Consider the following 9,321-nt stretch of genomic DNA (forward strand, 5'->3'; position numbering starts at 1 on the left):
TTTGTTCCGTGCCTGCCTGGCCTCCTCTCCCCGGGGAGCCCCGTGCGGTGTCAGTAACCCGCTTTACTCTTGGAAAGTGAGCGTCAGCAGCTGACCCCAAGTCACCGGGGGGGCTTCACGGCCAAGAGGGGACTTGAACCCCAGTGGGGCTGCCTGGGCCCAGTGCAACATGCCGCAAAAGCGGGCAAGGGCCCTTTCCTCGGAATCTGATGCCCCCCCCACCCCCGAGGGTGCTGGGGCCCCAGAGCCCTCCCTGGGGAGCGCAGCCACAGCCGCCACTCCTCGCGGCAGCCCCCTGGTGCTGGGGCCCCGCACTGGGTGCAACCTGTGGGCAGACGACTGCCTTGGAAGCCCCAGCTGGGCCTGCGTTTCCAAATAGGCGCCCGCCGTTTTGGCTCCCGGCCGCTTCCCTTCCACACAGTTTAAATGCCGTTTTCTGTTCTCACTCTAATCCCAAATCCACCTGCAAGGACCACGGAGCTTAACCAGCGTCTCCCGCAGGGATGACGAGATGCGTGGGCCGCGCTGCACTGTGCTGTCCCCGGTCCCCCCTGGCCGAGGGCTGGCCGCGCGCCACGCCGGGTTGGGCCTTGGCCGCCGCCCCCCTCGCCAGGCCCAGCTGGGGGTCCAATGGTTAGAGCCGCTGAGCCTGTGACAGGCAGCCTGTACAGTCTGTATGTACGCCTTCCTTCAGTCCCTGGGTCGTTCGCTCGCTTTTGGAATGTACGCCCCTGCCAGGAGCCCTGCGTGGCCCCCCGTGCGCTCGCGTTGGCCTGGCTGCCGTGCGCTCGGCCTCCTTCCCGTGCGTGCGCCTTGTGTTTGTGTCTCTCCGGCAGGCTCTGCCTCTCTCGCCGTGTCTCTGTCTCTGTGCCGGCGCGGCTGGGTTCACACCACACCGTAGCCCCTCTCCGGGCTTGTGCATGGGCTGACCGTGGGTTGTCGCTGGACCCTGGCCGCTTTGGTCGGGACCCAAGCGAGATCTCACTCCCGAATGAACACACGCGCTTCACAGCCACGGTTCTCCTCCCGGTTGCCTGCGATTCCTTCGTTAGCGCGGCTGGAGCCAGACGAGAGGAAAACCCACGTTTCGGACGCAAGGCGCCACAGGCAGCCCACGCTCACCCTCGAGCAGGGGTTACCGCGTTGCCGGAACCCGGCTGTGCCTGGCTGCCTCCCGTCCCCCCTCGTCTTTCTTGCCCACGCGTCTCTGTCCGTCTTCAGCAGTGCTTTGGCCCCGAATGTGTGGACTGGGCTTTTTGTGAGCTTCGGAGTCACTGCAGTCGCCTTCTCCAACCTGACATGCTCTGGGGGCCGGGGGGGGGGGGGACTGCAGCTTCCCCAGCCCCCAGCTGGGAATTTGCGATCCGGCCCACCTGGTGGGGTTACATGAGTCAACTCGGGTTGGTGGGAAAGACCAAGCGTCCAGACCATCTCGGGCTTTATTGTTTTACCCCAAGGTTCCCGCGGTACTCGCGATAATGCATGCATTACGGGGCAGGCAGAGGCGAACCCTGCTGCCAAGCTTCAATACCACTACAGGGCATTTATAGGTACACAGGTACAGGGCAATTGATGACAGAAAGCAGAGATTACAATAAGATTCTGAGGTCATCGCATACAGAACAGATAAAGGAATGTCAGTCAATCACACTGCAACAATGAGATCACAATATTGCCAATTGCCTGTATTGACACTTTAGTTCAGTAGCTTGAACCCATCTCCGGGTCTGCTCAGACATGCAAGTTCAAGCTACTAGAAACTATTAGGATAAGCTCAGACCCCCATCTCGACTCTAAACATTCTGCATGATCAGGGCACATGGAGCCCTCTGGGCTATCAAAAGATGATCGTAAACTGAATTCCAACCATGACTATTTACAGTGGATATTTGGGCTAAAATGGCCTGTCTGCTGTAGCCCACCGCTAAAGGGGAGAGAAAGGAGCGGGGGGATGCCATTTTAAACGGTGACCGCTTGGTTTTGGGAAGGAGCACAGGATTTGATCCCACAATGCAAAGGCACACAGGAGTAGTGCTTTTCAGACAGGATTTATCCAAATTTTCCCAACCCGTGGCAGAGGCCAGGCTTCGCATGCAGGGCCTGGCCAACTCAGCCCCCAGCACCTCTGGGCGGGGGCCCCGGGAGGCCGGTGCCGCGTGGCCCCCGCCCTGCTGCTGGGGGCCGGGACAGACATTCCTGGGCTGGCTGGAAGCAGAGCCTCTGATCCGTCTAACGTTCTCGGCGTGTGGGATGGGCCAGCTCCGCGGCTTGGTTTGGTGCCATCCAGGCCTCTCGGCTTCCGTGGCTGAAGTGGGCAGAGGCCCCAGCACCGTGCGCCTTGGGCTGGGATGGCCACTGCGAGGGGCTTGTGGACAGGGACCCACCGGTGCGCTTGGGTCGCCCGCCGTGACATGGTGGAGGAACGGTGTCTGAGGGAGGATCGGTGGTCTTGGTTGCGCCGGGAACTAGGATAAGGAGCGGATTTTCTGTGCAGAGCTGACGCTTTGGGTTTTGTGGTGCACCCCAGTGAGGAAGGCCAGGAGGAGGAGGAGGAGGAGGAGCAGGCTAGAGTGAGCTTCTCGGGTCTCGCTTGGAGAGGGGTGGCTTGAATCTCTGATTAACCCTGAGGATTAATGAGCTCAGAATAGTCCACGGCTGCCGGACGCAGCTTGGGAAGGGCGGAGAGAACCGGCTGCCGCCTCCTACCTGCTTCCTGCGCTCTGCGTCGCGGGAGGCGGGCGATTTAAATGCCTTTGCCTGAAACTCACAGGAGTCTTTGCCCATGCTCAGAGGTACTTCTCTCTCAAGCCATCCTGCAGGCTCAAAGTGACCAAACCCAAAAAGTAGCGCCAGTCTGTGATGAGTGACAAAGAGGGTCTGGAGCAGGCGGCCTCGCCTGTGGGAGGTGCCCCGTGTGCTGCACCTCCCCAACGGTAATGAGTTGTATCCAAGGCTTACTTTCAGTAGCCCCATTGAAATAAGCAGAGCTTAAATTAGTCCTAAGTTATTCCTCAGCCTGACACATTTAATGGGTCTGACACTGGATGAATGTTTGCCACAGCACAGTCTGTTTCTAACAACAACTTGTCTGCCAAATGTTGAACTACAACACCCATCATCCCCCACTACTGGCTATGCAGGCTGGTGGCAGTGGTAGGCCAAACTATCTCCAGTCCTTTCCCCACTTTTCAGTGTCTGGAGGCGAATCCGGGGACACGTGGTGCAGTTTTGCTTCCAGCGCAGGGACCACAAAGGTTTCCGGTCATCTCCCGCTACGGATGCCAATTCAAATGCCAAAAGGCAAATAAGGAACGATTTCCTTCCATCCGCATTTGCATGACTCTGAAACAAGTGCTCAGGCAGCGTGAGGCAGGGGTCACTGGGATGGGGCCCAGCGAGTGGCGGGCACAGCGAGGGCGCCGGTGTCTGTGGCACTGGGGGCTGGAGCTCCCCGAGGCTCGCGGAGGGAGGGGCCGCCTTTCCCCAGGGCCCCCCAGAACTCGCAGCCTGTGGCGATGCTGAGCATCCCTGCGCGGCTGCTCACCTTCTTCTCCCAAACTGGCCCCATGGAGCAGGAGCCCTTCGGCGTGCGCATGGCAGCCTTCTCCAAGCTGGCTCCCTCCAGATGTGCTGGCCCAGGGATGCAGGGAGTCGGACACATCTGGGGCAGCGAGCTGGGGAAGGCGCCTCCCCGGGGAGGCACGGGGCATGCTGTGGGGCGCAGCGTGTGTGGGGGAGTGTGGGAAAGGCAGCTCACGGGAGGTCCAGAAGGGCAGCTGCTGTCTCTTAATATTTGCCCTCAGTGAACTCGGAACCATGTGCTCTGCTGGAAGCCAAGGCACCGATCCTTCTGCGCCACGTCGTGAACGCCTCTGTTTCAGAGACTGTAGTCCGTGCGATGCGGGGCATGAAGGAGGCGTGTGCGTGTGGGTTGAGCCCAGATCCCCACAGGGCGTGCTGTTCATTGGGTCCTGGACAGAATCACTCAAGCGCATTGCATGGCCCCATCTTCACCCCGAATGCCGGGCTCAGAGCTTCCCCCTGCCTTTTCGGGAACTGCCGCTCCGAAAGCTGAGGCCAGAACTGCCTGGCAGCTGGGATGCAGCAGTTTTCCTGAGCTCTTCAGGAAAAGCGAGCTGACAGCCTAGAGAGGTGGCTTCACTGGCTTCTCTGGCGGGTTTTGTGGGGGCAGGTTCTCCCCCCTCGCCTCCACGTGCCACGAAATGCACCCTGGTGCGGCTCGGCCCGTTGAGGACCGTGCCAAACGGAGTCCCCACCGGTGCCTGTGGATGCGCAGCCCTCCGGATGGCCCCCCACAGCAGGCCGAGGCCCTCATGCACAAAGCGTGAGGCCTGCGTGGGGATGATGGGAATGCAATTCGCCGCTCGCTGTGCTGGGCATGCGCTGCACCCTCCCCCCCCTTCGGAGCCGCTTCCCCACCCAGCATGGCACTCTCGAGGTGCATTCCCATCAGCCCCAGCCAGCAGGCCTGTGGCTGGGTGGGCTGGGGAAGACGGGAGCTGCCATCCGACGTGCCTGGAGGATCCTGGCTGGGCGAACTGCTGGCTGTGGATGGTGGGAGTTGCTGCCCGATGCATCCAGAGGGCAGCAGCTTGTGGGAAGCTCCTTCACAGGCGCGGGGCGGGGGATGCCAGGACCCCCTCGAGCCGCCCACTGCGTCGGAGGGCGCTACGCAGGGTCCCTCCGTCTCGCAGGGGCAGGAGCCACGGGGGAGTCTCCAGCGCCAAGCCCGCTGCCTCTCAGCCCCCTTTCAGCCGCCGAAGCCCAGCCCAGCGGGGAGGGAGCAGGCCTGGGGGGCCGGGGGAGGTGGGACTCGCTGGTCCGTCCGCAGAGCTGGGCGCCTGGTGCCCCCTGCAGGCCCTGCGCCAGGACACCTCGCCTCGCCGCACCGGGTGAAGCACCGTCCGCTTCATCCAGTTATCTTAGGGTGTTATCTCAAGAGAGGGCCTTTCTGAATAAATTAATAAATTTAGTTATTCTGCTATTTAGAAGTGCAACCAGTGAATAAAACTCCATGGGAGCAGCAGGGCTATTTGGTGATGGAGCAGCTTTCTCCACCCTGGTCTTCCCCAAAGGATGGTGTTGGCTGGGGATGATGGGAGGTGTAGTCTGACATACTGGGAGGGAGCCATATGTTGGGGAATATGGTGAGGAGACCAGGCTTCTGTGCTTGGCAGGACACCTTGTGGTCCTCCAGCGCCCCCCACTGTGTCCCCTGCTTCCTTCCCGCCGCCACTCTAATCCCACTGTGAATGCGAGTATTTCCGATTAAGCCGGCCCAGGCCTTGTCTGCAGGGCTTTAGCTGCGGCAGAGCCAGCTGGTCCCTGGAGAGGGCAGGGGGCTGCTAGGCAAGGAGCAGAGGACGGGCAGCTCGGCTCGGGGGCGCTGCTGCTGCTGCGGCGGCGGCAGCCGGTCCTCCACGCAGGGCGAGAATTCAGGGCCATCTGCACCAGCTTCCCCTGCCAGGCACGGTGGACCCCCACTCCCCGCTGCGAAGGTGGGGCTGGAAGGAGGAGTCCCAAGCCCCAGGGGGTCCCTTGGGCAGGTTCAGGGGGCCCTGGTCCCCCACTCTGCTGTCCAGGGCCCTGCAGAGCTCTGTTGTGTTGGCCCCCCAAATTGCCTGTTTTGCCACCGGTGCTTCGGCTCCTGTCCAGTCCTCCTGCCTGTGGCTTTTTCCTGGAATCATACACCCCCCACTCCCTGTCCAGGTGACCACTTTTACAGAGGGGTGTCCTTTCCCTGTGCCGCTGGAAAGACGCACATGTAGACTTCAGATGAGATGTAAATGGACGCACACGTCTTTTTTCTGGATCTTTTTGGTACCAGGCACCCCAGCCAGTATCCAGGGTGAACAGGAGCGATGGGATCGTTTCTGTGTTAAGCCGGGGGAAGCACCTCTGCCAAGCATAGAATGAATCCCAGCATTGAAAGGCTGCCAGTCCAGCAAGCTGCTTTGTCACACCGTTCAGTACGGAGGGGCTACTGCTGGGCAGGCCCTGCACCAAGTAACAGAAACAGCGCGAGTCAGAAGGGGCCTCCCGGGCCATCTAGTCTGACCCCCGGCTCCAGCCGGCTCCGCTCACGACATGCCCACCATGTGGACGTCCAGCCTGTCCTTGAACACCTTCACCGAGGAGGCCTCAACCACCTCCCGGGGAAGCCCATTCCACACCCTGGGGGTCCCAACTGTCAGGAAGTGCTTCCTGGCACCTAAACTGAACCTTGATTCCCTGAGCTTGGCTCCGTGGGAGCGCATCCTACCTTCCTCTGCAGGGGAGAACAGGTCTCTGCCCACCTCCGTGTGACATCCCCTCACATACCTGTATGTCGCCAACAGATCCCCTCTGAGTCTCCTCTTCTCCAGGCTGAAGAGACCCAGTTCCCTCAGTCTCACCTCATACGGCATCCCCTGCAAACCGGCCACCAACCTTGTGGCCCTGCGCTGCACTGACTCCAACCTGGCTATATCCTTCCTGTAAGGAGGGGCCCAGAACTGAGCACAATACTCCAGTTGCGGGTGCACCAGAGTCATATAGAGTGGCAGGAATACCTCTCTCAATCTGGAAGCCACACTTCTGGCCATGCAGCCAAGGGTGGCGTTCGCTCTCTTGACTGCCGCGTCACACGGCTGGCTCCTGTTCAGCCTGCAGTCAACCAAGTAGGTCTCAATCTGAGGAATATAAAGGGTTACACGCGCTTCGGCAGGAGGAGGTGTTTCTTCTGGAAGGGGCACAGGATCAGGCCTCTTTCGGCCCCAGGGCCAACTTCCTGTGGCGAGCGGGACAAAATTCAGGCGTCTTTGAGATCATGGCTGTCCCTGCCAGCAACCGAGCTGTGGCTTTAGAATGGGGTTGGGGGGAACTGCACAGACCCTGGAAAAATAGCAAAGGTGGGGTAGAGAGCAAGGGGCTGGGGACATTTGGCGTTTCCTGGGGGGCTGCACCTGAGGTCCCTCCCCCAAATTAGGGCTGCAGGCTCTTCCTGTAAATGGACTTGGATCAGTTGCTCAGCTGTGGCTAAAGCAAACCATGGCCTGGTTCCTTCCAAAGGGAAACAAACTCTTCCTTGCGATATGTCAGAGAACACTTCCACAACCGTGAAAGAGGCCAGTTAGATCTGAATTCGACCACTCCGGGCAGGACTGTGCCAGTTCCCTGCCTCTACCACTTAAAAAGGGGGACCAGTTAAAAAAAAGCCTTGCACTGCAATAGGGTGGCAAAACTGTTCCAGGGACTCCAATGGGCAAATTTAGGCGGAAAACGAGCTTAATTTGACCATTCTGAAGCTCTGCAGTATGTGAGTTTTGGTGAGAAACTCTTTTTTCCAATTAAAAAGAAATGAGATGGGCACAGAGCTTAGAGTCTCGTGTTGGACCCAAGAGAAACAACAGCGGAAGGCAAGCAGTAAACCACGCTTGTACTTGGACTGAACTGCAAGCACGAGACTGCAAATATAATTTGGGAGCTCCTTGGGGCAGGGACCTCCTGACCGGCTTACGTTACACCTAGGGTGCGAACCTTAGCCTGTGCGGACACCAAGGGGTCCCGGCCTGCCCCACGGCTTTGCATCGGTGGCTAGATGATTGTGGTGCCAAGCAGAAGAGGGGCCAGAGAGAGCGAAACGAGGAATCAGCGAGTTGGGTGTTCTTTGGGGTGGGGGCGCCAAGCGACATCAAGACCGTGTTGCCGTAAGGAGGGGGCTGAAGGACAAAGGGCCGGGAGCGTTCAGGGAAGCGACAGTTACATTCACCAAGGCCAGCTGAAGGTGGTTATTTATTTATTTAGGAGGCTTCAATGCCGCCCCATTCGCCGAAGCCTCGGTGCGGCTCACAATAATAAATAAACACAATATAAAAACAATACACTTTGAGTCGACCTGGCCAGCTCAGAGAACCCCCATGCCTGGAGACAGTCTACCTGTGCATGTCTGGTGCTGGGGACGAGGGACCGGGATCGGAGTGGGGGTGCCCTCGTGGCCGCCCCCATAGCAGCGTGGCTGCTGGATGAGGGACCTCGGCAAGATGCGAACAGTGCGGAAGCGCCCGTGCCGGGGCAACACCCAGCTTGGGGCAGCTGAGCCAGCGAGGGAGGGGTCTCGAGGAGCTGGGGGCCGCGGGATGAACATGCCAGCCCAGCGCGCAGCTGCTGTGGACAAGGCGAACTCGGGGCGAGGCCTCATCAGGGGAGGACCGGAGAATGGATCCGCCAAGGGCCTGTTCCCCTCGCACAGGGCTTCGGTGGGAGCGCACGTGGAATATCGGGCGCCGTCCTGCTCAGAGCACCCGAGGAAGAGGAGCCGGGCTGAGCTGGCAGGGCAGGGCAGGGCAGGGCAGGGCAGGGCAGCTGGGGTGGGAAGGCCTCGGGCACGTCCCCTGGGAGCCGCGGCCACGCAGCAGATCGCTCGGCTCAGCAGACAGGGAGGAAGGCCAGGCCGGGCGGCTGTGCTTAAAATTGCACCTGCTGTGGGGAAAGTGAGGCAGGGCACCTTTTCTGCCTCTCCCCTGAGGTTCAAACCCGGCAGGGCCGTCCATGGGGCCGGCAGGCGGGAGATTCAGGACCCACAACAGGAGGGGCTTCTAGAAGGCAAGAAGCAACGCTGCCCGCCCATCTGGGTCGCCTTAGAGGGGGTCTGGGCAGATTCTTGGAGGAGGTGGCGGTGGCGCATGCTGCTAGCCCTGAAGGCTGTAGGGAACCTGGGGTGGGTGCCTTGGTAGCCCAGTGGCTGGGGAACATGGGTCCCGGCTTGCTTGTGGTTTCCCAGTGGACAGCTGGGTGGCACTGCATGCAAAGAAGAGGATGCGGGACTCGAAGCGACCCTCGGCCGGGCCGGCAGGACTCCTCGCCCCCCGGCCTGGGCCCAGGGCTGCTGGGAGAGGGCTGAGCCTGGCCGCCCAGTCCCTGTGCTCCCAAGCCGCGGCCCCGGCACCCTTGCCCGGCCCCAGTGCTGGCGGGGGAGGGCTCCCCGTACCCACTTGGGAGGAGCTGGGGTTTCCCGAGCGCTTTCCTCGGCTCTTCCAGATGTGCGGAGTCCAGCGGCCGGCGGGGGCGGCTAGCGACGGTGGGTTGGGGTCCCCCCGGCAGGCACCCGCGGGGCAGGGCTGGGGGCCAGGGAAATGGGGCTGCTGAGCAGGGCCGGGCCGGGCCGGACGAGCCCCGGCCCCGATCCGTGCGCGCGTCCAGCGGGCGCGCTCTCCTTGCGTCCAGGGGCTGCGCTGGGCTGGCCTGGCGAGGGAGGGAGGGAGCGGGCGAGGGAGGGAGGGGATTAGGCCGGGCGGGGAGGGGAGGGGAGGGGAGGCGGGG

Source organism: Varanus komodoensis, unplaced genomic scaffold (genome assembly GCF_004798865.1).
Source record: "Varanus komodoensis strain SLA01 unplaced genomic scaffold, ASM479886v1 scaffold87, whole genome shotgun sequence".
NCBI lineage: Eukaryota > Metazoa > Chordata > Lepidosauria > Squamata > Varanidae > Varanus > Varanus komodoensis.